The 16,142-nt window shown below is 44.6% G+C and overlaps 1 protein-coding gene across 2 annotated transcripts in view; it reads left to right on the top strand.

Moving 5' to 3' along the window:
• Nucleotides 1-15,159, top strand: part of FOXO3 (forkhead box O3) — a 94,143-nt gene extending 78,984 nt beyond the window's left edge. For both annotated transcript variants that reach the window (XR_011738425.1, XM_065833436.2), the window contains one exon: nt 11,041-15,159. The gene's annotated coding sequence lies outside the window, so the exon portion shown is untranslated. The remainder of the gene's footprint in view (nt 1-11,040) is intronic.
• The last annotated feature ends 983 nt before the right edge of the window (nt 15,160-16,142 follow it).

The raw sequence follows: 16,142 nt of genomic DNA, 5'->3' as shown, positions 1-16,142 counted from the left end.
GTATAAAGGAGTCAATTTCAGAATTTAGTAGGATAAAAGGTTAGCTATAAATTATTGAAAGTGTTCTGTTAACTTCAGAATAGTATGTAGGGTATCCCAGTGGTGAGGTTAAATGAGGTTAAATTCATTCAGCTTGCAGCTAACTTCCAACTTCCTTATTTTCTGGATGAAGGATGGAAAGAAGGAGTTGGTGTCATTTCACTTTACTGTTCATAATTTGCCCCTTTCATCTTTAATTGAGTTTTCATTCTCTGTTTCGCAGTTAGCTGTTCGTGGGGAAACTTAGCAGTAGATGAGCAGCAGTGGTGAACCTCCTGAAGGTCTTTCCTAGCATATGGAGTACTGCAGGAGACATCTACTGTGATCTGCTGAGGGAGAACAAGACGACACAGGAATCCTCCTTTCAGACATTGTGCAAAGCTGCCTCGCTCCAGTGGAGCAGTTGGTTTGCTTTCTCTGCTAGTGGGAGGATTTTCTCTGGTTCTTTCACTGCTTCTCATGGAAAGCAAGAGGGTTGCAGTGCATGGCCAGGAGATGGGCTGTGGGAACAGGCTGTACAGGACGACATATCCCACTGACCCTACACAGGACAGCAGCTTGACAAGGCCAGTGCCACAGCTGAATTCTGGTTTTCCTTCAGTCCCAGTGCTGCAGAATTTAAGAAAAGAGAGGGGAAAGAAAAAGGTTTGACTTGTGAGCCAGGAAGCAAAAACTTGCAGGTCGTCACGCTTCCTGATCAGTTCTCTCTTCCTCCAGGTGCATGAGCTGTTTGGATCTAGAAACCATTTTTGCATGAGGTAAAAAAAAAAAAAAAAAGTCCATAAGAATTTTATTGCTGGGAAACATCCAACAGTGCGGTCTGCCAAATGTGGCCTAAAAAGTAGATTTTATTGACAGCTTTGCTTGATACAAGGCAAATAGGGCGGCCTCCTACTTTCATATTTTTGTTGGCTGTGCATGGATAGATGGCTGCAGGGAGACCTGCCTGGGCAGCGTGGAGGAGGCACACCATGCCACCTCCTCACCAATGCTCGCCCCTGCCTCTTCACCCCAGCCTGTGCCATTCACGGAAAGTGTAGCCTCCCTGATCTTGTTCAGGCTGCTCCCTCAATAACGGAACTGACACATCTGTGTGAGTGGAGTCTCGTTGCAAAGGACAGATTTATTAACGAGACAGCTCTCCTCAGCGGATTACTGTCCAGTCATCTGTGGAAGCCTCTTTCCCTCTCTCTGACAAGGGGACCGGCTGCTGCGGGCTGCCTCCGGTATCAGGTGCAAGTGCAGATGATTTCTGCTGAGCTGGTTCATCATGCACCATTCCTCCTCCGTTAAGCAGCGCTGTTTGAGAATCTGCCTCTCTACGAGCATCTCATGTTTTCATAGGGGTGCCTCGTGTGACATCAGATACAGTCATTCTGAATTGCTTTTTCTGTTACTTCTCTATTTTGGTGTAGCAATAGGGACCCTTAAATTAAAATCTTTGCAGGCTTGGAAACTGGGGAATGCTTTCAAGCTGAGGAGCCTGGTGCTTGCTTACGCTAAATCCATTTCACGAGGGTGGCCAGGTGTGTTTCACAGACAGACTGAAGCAGTTACAATGGGCTATTGGCATACCTGAGAATAGTGAGTGCTGTGTTCTCCATGAAAAATAAAAGAAATGTTGGAGTCAGTTTTCAGGAAGAAAAAAAAAGAAGCCAAATACAAGGTATTTAGCTTATACATACCCTAGGTGTAGAGAGGGGGTTTACTTTGGAAGAAAATCAACTACAGTTTCTTCATAGGGGAAGTGAAAAACCCGTGCAGGAGATGCCACCGTTGCTGGTTTAATGGCTGTGCACGTTTGCTGCACACAGGCCTGTGCATGGTCCCTGGAGAGAGCCTTGCCTGGTCCCTCTGTGCTGGCCGTGCCCAGCCTTTCCAAGGGCCATCATTGAGGCATATAAATGAATTTGGGGTTGTTTTGTTTTGTTTTGTTTTCTCTTGTAAGAAGGAAAGGAGAAAATCAATATGCTTTTTTCTTGCTTTGTTCACCCAGCCATAATTTTCCCCTCTTAAGCTGGCTGGGGCCTCTGTTGCTCTGTCTCTGCCTCCTTCCCAAGAGCACTGGATATGCCCTCTACCCACTCAGATAATTATCACCTTGTTTTTTTCAGCTTGTTTATCAATAAATAAAGACGTCTCTATTCCTTCACCTGTGTCTAAAATACCTTTTATTTTGAAATCAATGAGTCCTCTCTTAGCCTGGGGTTCCCATAGCTCCATCCTTTGCTCCATGGTTCTTCTCAGCCACCAAGTCTCAAGGGACTTGGCATTCACCAAGGAGTAGTTGTGAACAGACAGGCACAGTAGACCATTTGGGGCATTTACTACTGCTTGAAATGTCAGGAACCTATGATCAGCTACCGCTTGGACAAACATTTTCTTTGATATCAAAACCCACCTGAGAAGTTTTTCTTACCTTGGTACTTTCAGTGATGCAGTTTACAAGGGCACTGCACAGGCAGCAATGCTGGGAGGGCTTGGGTGGGGGCTGGAGGGTGGCTCAGCACAAGCAGGGCAGGAACTTCTTGGGCTGGTTTCACCATCTGAAAAACTCATCCAGCTGCATCTTACGAGACAGATTTCAATGTGCTGTTTAGGGGCATGTCTCTGAGCTCCATAACAGAGCTGGCCTGGAGTCACGTTGGCTTGCGAATTGTGAGTAAAATACTTCAAAGAGCAGTTAAAGTCACTCATTTTGCCCTATCATCATCTAGGTACTACATGATCTTCCTGTAGCAGTAGAGTGCACAAGATGCTAATAGCAACATCTTGCAACGTTCACACAATTTGGTGACTAACATCTCTCATAAAACAAAATCCTATGAAATATAACAAAATGCCTGTTGATATTTCATTAGTCCATATCGGTTTGAACTACCTGGCGATTTGTTAACTGGCGTTCAACCTGTTTCTGGGTGAAATTCATACCGAAGATGAAAGCACAGTTTTGAGGATGACTTACTATTTGCTACACCACCATCTTAAAAGTTGAAGTAGATAGTGAAAAGATCTTCATTTGGATGGAGTTTTGAATCAGAAAGCTCTGTACAATATGCCACTAGGAAGATTATTTTTATGCTTTACCAGAAAGCTTGTTTTCTGTTCTTTAAGGCTGAATTGTGGAAAGCAGAATCAGTGGAGCTCTTTCCTGACGATGCTGATGGCCTCAGCACCACAGCTATACTTCCTGCTCTCTAATTTTCAAAAAATGAGGTCTTAGGAGTAGGGCTGGTAGGTTTCTTACATGGAGCCAAAATGGGGCTGGCTGCCTTTAAAAAATCTAAAGGAAATTCAGGAACAGCAAATTCTTCTGGTCCATTTCTAACAGGTTAGCGGTTAAGGCAGTGGCACGCTCTTAAAGTTTAAGTGTTGTTTCAGCCAGCCCAGGTTCTGAAAGGTGGTTTTGTGACTAGCTCAACATCATGCACACCAAGCTTAGTCTTTGAACAAAAATATGTAGAAAATGTATTTTGCTGGGAACAAGGATGTCATTAACTCCAAGGAGAGCCTGCCCCAAGCAGGTTCCTCGCTGCCTGGGTACACACCAGTGACAGGGGAGCAAACTCAGCACTTGTGGTGGCTGGGGAGGAGGGGGAAAAGCCAGGCAAACCCCACTTGGGTTGCCTCTCATGTGGTCCTGCTGACCGTGGAGCCCCTTGATGCCCCTTCCACTCGGGGACCGGTCCCACACTTGCAGGGATGTGGTGGCTTTTGCTGCATGAAGGCGGCAGGAGCTGACAGACAAACATGATAAATCACTCGCTCCTTCTGGGAGCAGGGCTTTTTGGTTTTGGTGTGCTTTTTAATTTGGGTTTATGTTTTGGGGTTGTATTAACCGAGGAAAAAGATCCATATAAACCAGGATTGCCTCTGCAGGCTTATGTTGAGAGTGTACAGCAGCTGAAGCCAGGACAGTGGTCTGATCCCGTGGTTTGGGTGTTCTTCTGTTGGTGTTTTGTATAGATATATTTTTTAGTACCTCATGCTTTGTCATGTGATTCAGCAGCAATAATTAGGCAGAAACTTGCTGTCCCTGCAGATGCCAAGATTGCAGGATGACATACTCTCACCAGATGACAGCACAAACTGATATTTTTAGAATGACTTGCATCAACTGGTCTCCCCAGTGCTTTCCTCCCTGGATCAGCAGCACGCAGGTTTTATTACAGAATGAGTCTCCACATATCATCTTTTTCATGTGAATGAGCCGTAATGATTGTTTAGAGCTGCAGATCAGTGTTGGTCCCCAGACGTGCTGTTGCCTGATAGCCGGGATGGTTACAGGTGGTTTTTTTCTTTTTTCTTCTTTTGAGCCAGCCTTTTAAACAGCCCCTCCTAAAAATGTATTTTCTTGAAGAAGTGCGTAATAAGAGATCCTTTTTAGAAACATAGCATCATGCAGCTGAGGAAAGGTCGAGATCTTTTTTCATAGCAATTCAGCCCTCAGCCAAGGTGATGAACTGACAGCTGGAGAGGTGTGAGTGCTGTGTTGATGACAGCCAAAGAGCACAGGTCTAGCGTGGGCCAGCAAGATGCTCCCATCAGCGCCACCCCCAATCGAGTGCCCACACGGTGCGTGGGGACACTGACCCCGTTAAATCGGGTACCTGCGGCTGGGTGGTGGGAGTGCTGCACTCTGGTCCAGTCCGTGGGGGCTATTTAATCAACTTTTCCACTCAAATTACCGTGCAGGGTGGCGGCTGTTGGAGTCTGGCAGAGCGGACATCTGCTGAGCGGTAATCGGATGGAGACGCTGCTCAGCTAACGGAGGCCGCTGTGTAGCTGCGGTTGTCTGTGGTTACTCCAGGAAAAAAACCTGCTTTTCCCAGATGATGCTGTGGAGAATGGCTTGTGTTAATGCACTTTTGCAGCTGAGCTGAATATCTTGCGCATTGTTTTCCCCTTTACTGCCTGCTCTTGCAAACTGCTTCTCCTGGCTTTCATGAGTAATTTATTTCATACAAATGTAGAGAAAATCTGGTTTTGAGGAAGGACCTTCCCTGTCTTGCCTTTTCTGCCACATGTTAGTCATGATAGAGGATCTCCTGCCTTGTATCAACATGGTGGAAATCCTCTTGCGTGAGCAGTGTGAGCATTATTGGCCTGTCATTTTCAACTTAGTACAGAAGAAAATGAGAAGACTCCATAGCAGGGAGAATGTTTCTAAAATAGGCTTGGTACCTGACAGAGAGAAACTAACTCTATGAGGACATTCAAAAGAGTACGTAGCATGTTTCCATAGCACTGTAAACACATAATTCGGGATATTTCCAGCCATGCAGGTACTTTTTACTCTAAAAAGCAGCTCTTATTCTTCAGATTCAAAAGTGAAAGCAAAATCCTTCTCTGCTCTTGCACAGATGCAGTACTTATCCGTTGTTTTCTGATCCGCAGTAGAGGTCTCCTTCCCAGTCCTCCCAAGTGCCTAAAGAAAGCACCATTATTTCAGCCAATGTGCTTTACCCCTAATAGAAGATGTATTTTGCAAGCATTTTTGGCATTCTTCCTCTAGCGCAGCAGCATCCTGCATAGAAGTTGCTGTGCTGAGCACCCAGGCTGATATCTTGCAATCAATGGCAGTGTCACTCATAACTGGCACCTCACTCCTCAGGCCCCCGAACAAAAGGCCGGGAATAAAATTTACCACAAGGTTGTCAAGTGAGAACCCTGGAGACCTTGTAGAGTGATAATGTCCTGTATCTACACTCTTCTCTGTTGGTCAGGGCAGAGGATTGAACACAGCCAGATGTGATGGTTCTCAACGCTAATAAGGTAGTTAGCACAGTGCCTGTGCTGGAAAGCCAGCATAACTGCACACTCACATGCCTGTAGATGTGAAAACAAGTGCGACTGCATATGGTCTCCTTGTATGGGCAACAACACAGTGACATACGTAGTGGAATCTGCATGTGTTTGCTCCTCTTGCAAGCAAGCAAAGAATTCCTGTGAATTTGGTTGTTCAGCATCAGGTCCCAATACATTAGGAAAACCTGATCTACTTTTAAGTGTGTGAGCATGGGTGAACCAGTTTCTCTCCGAGTATCTCCTTTTCATCTGCAAAATGGGTAGAAGGGACCTTACTCGCCTTTGAGGGTAAAGTGAACTGTGTGGAGGAGTGGTGGATTCTCCCTTGCTGGAAATGTTCCACACTTGGCTTTACAGGGCCCTGAATAACCTAATCTAAGGTCTTGCCTGCAATAGAAGGTTGAACCAGAGGATGCTGAAGTCCCTTCCAGCCCAGACTGTTCTGTGATTCTGTAGGCAACTTGGATATCAGAATAACACGCATATCAATAGTTGTGGGACCTCACTACAGTTCTGGGCAAGCCTTTCGCCCCAGGGAGCTGATACAGTGTGAGAGAATGATCTGATGTCTTTAGTTAGATTTACTTCCAAAATCCTTGGTTGTCTGCTATGGTTTGCAGTGTTTCTTCGAGTGGAAGAGCAGCAATAGAAGGAAAACAGACACTTCCATGCTTTATGTGCCTGCGCAAATACCAGCACAGCAACTTTTTAGCTCCCAAAAGTCTCACTTTTGTACCGGCGTTCTTCCTCTTTCCATCCTTCTCCCTCACTCTCTGTCCCTGATTCTGAGCTGGAAAAGGTCTGTTTTTATGAGTAGAATTTAAACAGAAAAAGTGAAGTTGCAACATGCCTGGAAGCTCAGGCCTTAGAAAGAAAATACGTTCTAGCCAGCACTTTTTTTCCCCTTGGGCTTCACACCCTGACCTCAGCGTTGTGTCTCAGCACAGAGCCATCCTAGTGCAGCATACACTGTGCCTATGGGCTCTCACTATGCCACACCTGCCACGGTGTCAGCATTCCTGAATTTTACTCTGCTGAATAAAAAAATCTAATGCTGCAGTTTTGTCATTATAGAAGGATTTGCCACTATAGTTATCTTCTTTATTTGTTTCTAAACAATTTGTGTGTACTCTTCAGTCTCGAGCTGTGAAAACCTCAGACACATATCAGCTTGTACCCACATGTAATCAAGTCTTGCTTTTTGAGCCTACCCCCATTTTTGGAGTAGATGCAGCAATGACAAGTCAAAGGGAGAGGCACTACATCAAATGGACATTTGTCACCAAAGGATTCAGGTTTCCTTCAGAATGTTTGCATCCTCGATCTCTGGACAGATAAAGTAGTTATTTGAATTTCCTGTCCCTAGGGAGTCATTATGGAGTGGCAGACAGGGAAAACACTTGTTTTATAGACCTCTAAGTGGTGATATTTTTCAAGATGTGATCCACTCAACAAGCCTTCCAGCCAAATCAGGGAGTCCTTGGTAGGCCATCATACAAAGGACCTGTGCGCTGGTAGTGTGGTTTCCAGTGCCATAATTATGTAATGGAAAACATAACTTTTCTTTTAACAAAAAAATTTATGGGCTGTGCATTACATTAGCTTACTGACAAACTTACCACCCATGTACATTACCTGTTCCTTGCTCTTGGGGAGCATCGATGCATCATCTTTCTATTCTGAAGAAATTTCTGATGCTGCATAATTGGCACTGGTGGGAATCAAAGGGAGAAAGCAACAGGCAGTAGAGGATCTTTCAGAGCTCTTCTGATGGTGCATGGGCTGCCATGGGCCTTGGGTGATAGCTATGCAGTTAAGTGGTGTAATAATGTGAGACAGAGGTGAAGAAATGTTGTTGCTGGCAGGGAAATCACAACCAAAAGCTCATCTACTGAGTAGAGCAAGAGTAGCATTTATAACTGGTCAGTAGCAAGATAAAGGATGGGAACGCAGAGAAAAGAACAGAAGAAAAGGGGCATCTTATTTCCCACATAATTGCTTGCAAGCTGAAGAATTAGACAATACAGAAATATTGGGGTTTTTTTGTTTTACACTCTTCCACCGAATAGGATAAATGGATTTAGCATCTAGGGTTCAAAACGTCTGTGGGACGTGACAAAGGTGGAGTTCCTCCTCACCCCTCACTTAATGTTGTTTCTGTTTTAAAGTCATTATATTCACCACCCACATGCATATATGCTTGAATAAACTATAGCTTGATATAGTAGTGTGGATTCTTCTAATGTCCAGCAGATGTATCTTGTTTCCAGCCTTCTCCACCCAGGGGGTCAAAACAGCCGTAGTAAAATTGCCTTTAAGTGTGTGTGTGACAGAGCCCAGGTGTCAATGCAGTTGTGAAGACCGCACTCCAAAGAAAGCCTTTGCTTTCTTCAGGAGAAAATCTTAAGGAAGTCTAAGAAACTTCAGGAGAAAGCCTAAAATTCCTCCTTCCTTTCCACTCCCTGATGATTGAAAATGGGCTTCAGGTTTGACAGAGGAGCTTTTTGAGGGATAACTGATAATTTTCCAAGGAGTGGCTTATGAAATACAGCAAGAGGATGTTTTCCAGTAGTGTCCTTTTTGGAAGTTCCCCCCCAACGTAAGAAACAAGAAACCATACCACATGTGAGAGGGGGCTCCACGACTTTGCTGTGGCTTGTTACCAAACATTGCTCTAACCCACCAGCCCTGCTAGACTTCACCTTTCTTGTATCCCTCCTTGACCTCTATTCTATTTATTTTTTTCATCACTCCCTGTGCTCATACTTCTGCTGCTTTCACCTCCCAAAACAGGACCCAATGGTACAGGTCAGGGAAAAGGATAAGGTGGGGACTAGGCTACTTTACCTGGAGAACTGTGTGTTGTCCTTAGAGGACAGCAATGTCCTGGCTCACCAGAGGAGAAACCCTGTCTGCCTCTGCAAATTCAGGGTGACGCTCCAGAGGATGAGCTTTTCCGATGGCCATCAGGAATGGGAGAAGACCTCAGGGTTGCTCAGGATGCAGCTGGCGATATTTGGGGGTAGGAGGTGGTGACCACTGGGGAGTTGTGGTTGAGGACCACTGGTAAATGGAGATGTATCTAAGTGTTTGCTTCCTTGCCTGATATGGTTTTCATTGCTCTGAAGCAGCAGGCCACTGACTCAGGGTTAACAAAGGCTTTTTGTGGTGAGGCAGAAAGTGAGAGTGTGTGGGTCTGTTATGGGCTTCAGTGGGTAATTTGAAGGCAGGCAGGTTAAGACTTTGATCTACTTCTTTTCATTTTTTAATCTATTTGTGAAGTCTGTGTAAACAGAGCTGTGAAAATTGAGCATGTTTTGGTTCTGCTACGAGCAAGTTTCACCTCAGGTGCATGTCTGTCTCTTAGAGGCTGGCCACAGTCTGAGAACAGGTGTCCTCAGGAAAAAATATCAGGCAGTGCTTCCACAACTGGTGCTCATGAGCATCCGTCCTCCAGTTTTTTCCTCTTGAAACTTTGTTTCATAGTATAGCATTTTACATACACTTTTAAACATTAAACTCTACTCTGGTACTTCATTGGGAATTTTTGTAGTCATTTACTGTTAATTAAATAGCTTCATTTGAAGTCAGCAAGGCTTCCCACTCCGGCTGGGCTGCAGCTGTGGGACCTGAGCCTTCCCTTCGGGTGAGGTTGCGCTTGGGGAAGTCACCCGTTTCCAGCTCCCCTGGTGCTGAGGCTTTAAGGAGAAGCAGGGAAAAGGGCCTTCTCTTGTTTGAGCTGCATACAAGCCACTAACCAGGTTTTACTGGGGGCTACCAGGCCTGTCTGGGTATCTTCTACTGACCTTGTTACAGCCATCAGGACACACCAAATAGAGTTGTTGCCAGGCAGTCACATTAACGAACAGCTAGTGTTAATTTGCCCTTTGAAAACGAAGGAATCAATATGTTGATCCAGTCAGAAATCCCTTTATTCACAAAACAGTCTACCCCAAACCCCTCCACATAATTAAGGCTAAAGCCAAATTTTGTTTGGGTAAAATGCACAATCTGTCTGCTCCCTAAGCTGTGCTGAATGAAGTTCTCCCTTAATGGCGCAGGGAGCAGCTGTCATGCTGTTGCTCTAATAACCATGAGACAGAATGATTAAATTTCCATCAATCATTTAGCATTATCAGAACAGGTCACTTCGATAAAATGTTATCATAGGATCAGTGTCTGGCACCTTAAAAAGGAGAGGGGCAGTGATGGAGAGTCATCTCATGACTGCCTTTGGGTGATCCCCCTTGCAGGAGATGCTGGTCCAGATTAATCCAGCCGTTCCCCTAAATCCACCATTTTTCATGAAGGTACCTGATACCACAGTCTTTTGAGAGTAAAGATGTTCCTGTAATCAACTCAAATAGCTTTTTGGTTTCAGCAAGTGCCCCCTTGTTCTTCCACTGTATAAAAAAATCACCAGTCATTCACCTCAGGGAAGATCCTCAGCAGGTTGTAAGTGATATGAGGGACTAAGCCCTGTTTTCAGGAGTCATTTCAGAGTCAGAAGTTACATGCCCAGCAATGCAGATGGCTACCCAGCAAGCTTCCTGAAGATGCATTCTTTTAAATGCACATACTTTCCAAAGTTTCATAGCTACAGAATAAGCTGGATGCTAACCCTGTTTCTAAAGCCCTGCTTCTTGATGTGTCATATGAGCAGGAAAATGGAGAACTCCAAAGTCTGAACCAAAATTGCTGGCTCCTCGCTGTTTCTCTTGAGGAGCCTTCTTCAACTGTCCTTCAAGGATGGTGGTTGATATCAAACCATGACAGAAGATTTGTCCAGTCTTTTGGTGATGATGGGAAAGGGTGATCATTTTGGAGAAAAGCTGGAGGATCCTTCTGTGCTTCACCAGGAAATATGCTTAACAAGTAGATAATGCACTGGGCTTCTGTAAATCAGACTTGGCTGTTGGGTTTTTTTGGATAGGGGAACAACTGCTCAGATTCAACTAAACCAGCGGAGAAGCACGCTCAAACCGTAGCAAGGTTTAAGTATTTTCAGGCAGGGTCATGGTGCAATTTATTCCTTGCTATGAATTTGAAGCTTTTGGGTGCAAACAAATCAAAATTGCTTGTCAGTGTAAGGTGTTGTTGGGTTTGGGAGTTTGCTTGGTTGCCTTTTTTTATTGTGTTTTTTTTTTTTTTCTACATGCAACAGTCTCACTGTCTTCTCTTCTTCCTCTCCAGGCCCTCAAACTGACACGAGATGTAGAGAGAACCCTTTGCCAAATCTGCTGTCAGCAAGTGGACAGTGATACTGTTTACAGCTTACGACCTTTGTGAACCCTGCATTATTTTCCTAAAGAAGCAGACTGTTAATAAGCCCTTAATGGAGTGAAGATCCTCCTTTTTTTTTTTTTTTTTTTCTTTTTTTTTCCTCTTCTTTTTGGGAATTGAACTTATTCTGAAGTATGCAAAATCTTTCTTTTCTGGGATGGCCAAGCACCTGCTGTGGAGACCATGTTCAGCACCATCCTGTTGAGAACACACTGTGTAGCCTTTACAGTAGTTACTTGTCAATGAGTATGTGGTGTTTCAATATATTAATGGTTTATGGGATGTTTTAAGTTGGCTTTTCTTTTTTGGAGGTTTTCCCTGTCTACCCACCCTCCCCCGTACAACCTCCAGTTTGATTTCTTTAGATTTTTGACCATTTTTGCTCTCTCTCCCTGGGGAATCTGAAGTACTGCGCACACGCAAGGAGATGCTTATAACCCAACACTGCTCAGACGTCAGGGTTTTCTGAATATACAGTGTTTGTTACGCCAGTCCGCGGGCTGAATTCCAGAGAGGGGTGATGTGCGTGGTCTGTTTGTTGGGTTGGTTGGTTTGTTTCTTTCTTATTTCTTTCCTTAAATTTAATGGTACAGCCCTGTTTGTTTTTGTTTTTTCTTTTTTCCCTAAGCATCAAACCAGGGTTGATTGCGGGAGAAGGGAAGCCGGTGGGTTTGCCTCGTGGCTCGTGAGGACAGACTGACAGTGGGTGCATTGCCTGCATGTGCACCCACCAAGGCAGGAGCCCCTCTGCTGCCCGCCCTTAGCAGGGCTGCCCCTCCTGCCGCAGCCAGCCAGTGAGGGGTTACAGGCCGAACTGCCACCTGTAAACATGTGTTTGAAAAAGCAAAAGTTAAGGGAAATACGCCATTTTGCCGAAAAGCGTAGAGGCTGGGCATCGGCAGATGGCTTGCAGTGGCAACGCCACGAGCTGAGGCACAGGTCATTGTGAGGGGTGTTATTGCATCAGTGATCCTTTTTGTTTGTTTGTTTTGGACATATCCTTGGTTATTTTTTCCTTCTCATTATGTATAATCTGTCGTGGCAGAAAAAGCAGGAGAGGGAATGGCAAGGTGAACAGTATCATACAAATGGCTTTTCATATGAGCACAGATAGTAACAGGATAAATGACACTGAAAGAAAAGGCAGTTTTATATATTTTGCTTCTAAGATTTTCTTTTGTAAAATTAATAATAATAATAATAATGAATAAAAGGTATGGTGCTGTATAGATCCTCTCTATAATCTGGAAAGTTTGATTACTTTTTAGTAGTATCTTGGTGGGGAGGGATCCGAAAAAAGAGGGGGAAACACCATTGGTACATAGGAACTCGATAGGAAGACGTTCTGAATAGGACAGTGTATACATAATTCTCCAAAGTGATAAATGAAGTTTTTTTTCTTTGCATAAAAGCATTATGCATATAAATATATAAATATATTTTATTATGTACAGAAATGGATCATTATGCATGGATGTTAGGAAAACAAACTAGCATTTTAACCCAAAGTCTCAGTGCATGAGTTCCCACGGACCCGTGTCCCATGCAATGTGGAGTGACATCCCTCTCGCCACTCACACGCACGCACACACAAAAACAAGCATTCATGGGCCCTTCCTCGCCCCTCACTTTCCAGGTCCCTGAGGTGATATTGGTGAAACAACAGCTCCTAGTGTGATGGACGTTTTGTTTTTGTATTGTAGCCCCCACGCTGTTCTCTCGTAAAGATGCACCTCTTGGTTTCTCCCCACAGTTATAACTGTGTAGACTCTGTGCAGTTGTGGTTATCGTAGCCCTGTAGCATATCGACTCTTCAAGCAGCCAAGGGTTTGTCATTCATCTTTTAAAAAGCTTATTTTTTCTTTTTACACTGAGGTGGTCTATTTGTCAGCGTGGGGACTAATTTATTACATTTGTTGGAATTAGATGATCCTCATTGCCCATCTCTACCAGCTGCCAGCTACCCAGGTTGCTCGTGTGCCACAGTCACCTGGGCTAGGGGTCTCTTTTTATGGAGTCCAGTTGCAGGCACCTTTTACCAAAATTGGTCAAGAGCTTTATCTCCAACCTCCTCTGAGCGTGTAGCATTAGCTCTCAGCTTCCCAGTACACCCCAAAATGCAAGTGTACGTTGAAGGACTTCTCTCTGGTGCTCCTTTCCTTGAGGCTCCTCTTTGGCTGCTGCCCTACAGCTGGAGTCGTCCCCCTGCCCATGGTTTCGGCCACCAGCAGAGCTCACGTGGTGGCTCCCCGTGCCAGGGTGGAGCATTTGGCCCCTGCCATGGGTGAGTCCTCCAGTGAGACCCAGGGTGCCTGCCCAAAAACCAGCACCAGTATGGCCTGACTTGATGGTATAGCCGAAGTGACAAAAATCCATCATTTTACTTTTTTTCTTGGTACGAATGCAGTTCTTGTCAAAGGCAAGGGAAGGCCTGGTAGCTTAAACCAAATGGGGGCAACTTCTGCTCTGCTACAGCAGCCTGGTCCCCTTGAGTGCAGCGAAACCAGCTCGTACTGGCAGAAATGAGAGGGAAAACTAAGGTCCACTCTGTTCAGAAAATGGAGAAAAACCAGTTGGTTCAGATGCAGCCTATCAATGACAGATAAGGGGTTTTTTCTTAAAAAAATAAAAGCATTAGCGGCTGAAAGGCTTAACCTGCCTCCCAGCAATGCTGAGGAAAGCATTTCCAGTGGTGTGTCTGGGACTCACTGGGCCCCTGCTTTGGAGAGTAGCCCAGCACTCGCCTGACAAGAGTGGACTTGGCCAACCTCTTCAGGGTTGGTTTGCTTTGTGTTGCTCCTTTTTGTGGCCAGAATTTTCAAATGGAAGTGCCTGGTGTCAGGCACCGAGTGTCGGGGACTCCATTGTGGTGGCAGGGGACGAGCCGCTCTGCCCTCGTCACTTCTCAAAGGAAGGAGAGGAGTGCCAGGTGCCCCAGGCCCAGGGGAAGGTCACCACCATCTGCGCTTGCTGAGGTGCCCAGTAAACACCCTCCTCTTCTGAGGTGCTAAATAAATCTTCCTGAATTCAAAGGGCCACTTATTCAGGTGTCAAAATACAGACTTGACTGGCTATTTTGGGGAAAATACCTTTTGAAAACGTTCGCCTTTGGGTATTTGAACATGTTTATGCCTAGAAATTTTACTTCTGAAACCATGTAAAATGGATGAAGGTCCAGAACATTTATATAGGTATCATTTAAACATTTGATCTAAACAAAAGGTCTAAAAGGGTGACATTTGTGCAATTCCTAGTCACAAGTTTGGGGCTTGATTTAATAATTTTGTAAAAAAAATTTCTCTTGAGGAAAATTGAATAGCTGACCACTGCTTAACTCCAGAAATGTTTGTGCCACCTCTTCAAAAAGTTACCTTTTAGGTCATGTATTTCTCTAAAATGATGTTATTGCTTGGCAATCGGTGTCCTGTGTGTGTTTTTAGTACACAGTATACCTTAGGAATTGGCAATGGATGTGAAGGAGGACCAGATACATTTTGCTACTATGGGTTGGAAAAAATGGATTGTACATTTGGCTTCACATGTTTAACTTTTTTTTTAAAAAAAGTTGCATGATTGGAAAAAATATGTATACAGTATCTGTAAAACTGTTTTATCTGTTTTTGTTTCAAGCCATGTAAATTGGAAGAATATTAAATCCACAGCCTTATCACGCATGGCCGTCTTTACATACCGAAGAGCTGAACAGTTTATACTTTTCATTTGGGCTATCTTGTACTTTCATTTGAAAGCAGACACTCTCATGTTGCAGTCTTACTGAGGATTTTATATTAAAAAAAAAAAAAAAAAAAGATGCTGCCCTGGAGGAATATACTACCTTACTACACAGAGGTTGGAAGGAAGTTTGTTTTGGAGCAAAACCTGCCCCTTTCCAAATGAAGTAGAGGCGCATTGCTTACTCCACTTGGTGTTAGTAGATATTGCCTTGTGTATTCCATTTTAAATTGTAATCTAGTTTGTAAAAGAGATGGTGACGCATGTAAATAAAGCATAATGGATCTCTACATTGCACATTTGCCTTTGCTCTGTTTTATCATGCCGTGGATGGACATCTAAACACAGGACCTGGAAAAGGGGTGACTTCTGAGCTGGGTGAAACCACCTCGTGGTGATTTGGGGCTGGGGAGAGGACCTGATCCTGCATCCACTTGAGTCTATAAACACTTATTTACATGGGCCTCTGCACTTCAACCCTTCACCCAAGCCTGCCTGGGTTTGGTGATCAAATAACCCCCAATGGGATAATTTCATGCTGCTAAAAATCACAAAGTTCAGTTGATTTTGGGAGGTGGCAGGGGTTGTCCCCTGCGATGGTGGCTGCAGCTGCAGCCCGGCTTGCCCCTCCTGGGAGACAACCAGCCCAACTGCATATAGGTTGGGAAAAGAGCTGTACCCCTCTGTGGGCTTGGCTGGGTTTCAAACTGTCTTTGAAGAATGTCTGGAGAGCTTGAAACCACCCATTGGGGATTTGGGGTAAGAAAACCAGCAGCCTGACTCAGTAGAAAGTTATACAGAGAACTCTGGCCAAGGCACGTGAGAGCATGCTCAGAAATACGAGACAAGTTGACAAAAAAATCTTCTCCGACCCTAATGGGAAGCCGCAGGTGTACATGTTTTTTTTTTTTCAAATAGTTTTCAAGGGTAAATGATGTCTTCAAGAAAGAGTAGCCTTCACACACAGCAGGGAGGGGTTTCCCATGACTCTGAGGGGACGACCACTGTGTGGTCCATGCAAAGCCCACAGGAGCATTGGGCTGAAGTACTGCAGTATAAAGAGCAGCTTGGGGATATCCCCTGTGTAACATAGCAAGAGCTATTCAGGGATATCCTGAAATACTACAAGACCAGTCAGAAAATAGCCTTTGACTGGGATAAGTGTGTATGTAGCCTTCTCAGAGTGAGAGTGCGCTTGTCCTGCAGCAATTACAGCTTCGCCTTGGAGCTGTTTTGCTCGATTTTTCTGAAGGCTCCTCCAACAGCGATCTGGCAGGGAA

Source organism: Patagioenas fasciata, chromosome 3, assembly GCF_037038585.1.
Source record: "Patagioenas fasciata isolate bPatFas1 chromosome 3, bPatFas1.hap1, whole genome shotgun sequence".
In the NCBI taxonomy this organism is placed as follows: Eukaryota; Metazoa; Chordata; class Aves; order Columbiformes; family Columbidae; genus Patagioenas; species Patagioenas fasciata.
This window is presented reverse-complemented; position numbering and strand designations above follow the sequence as displayed.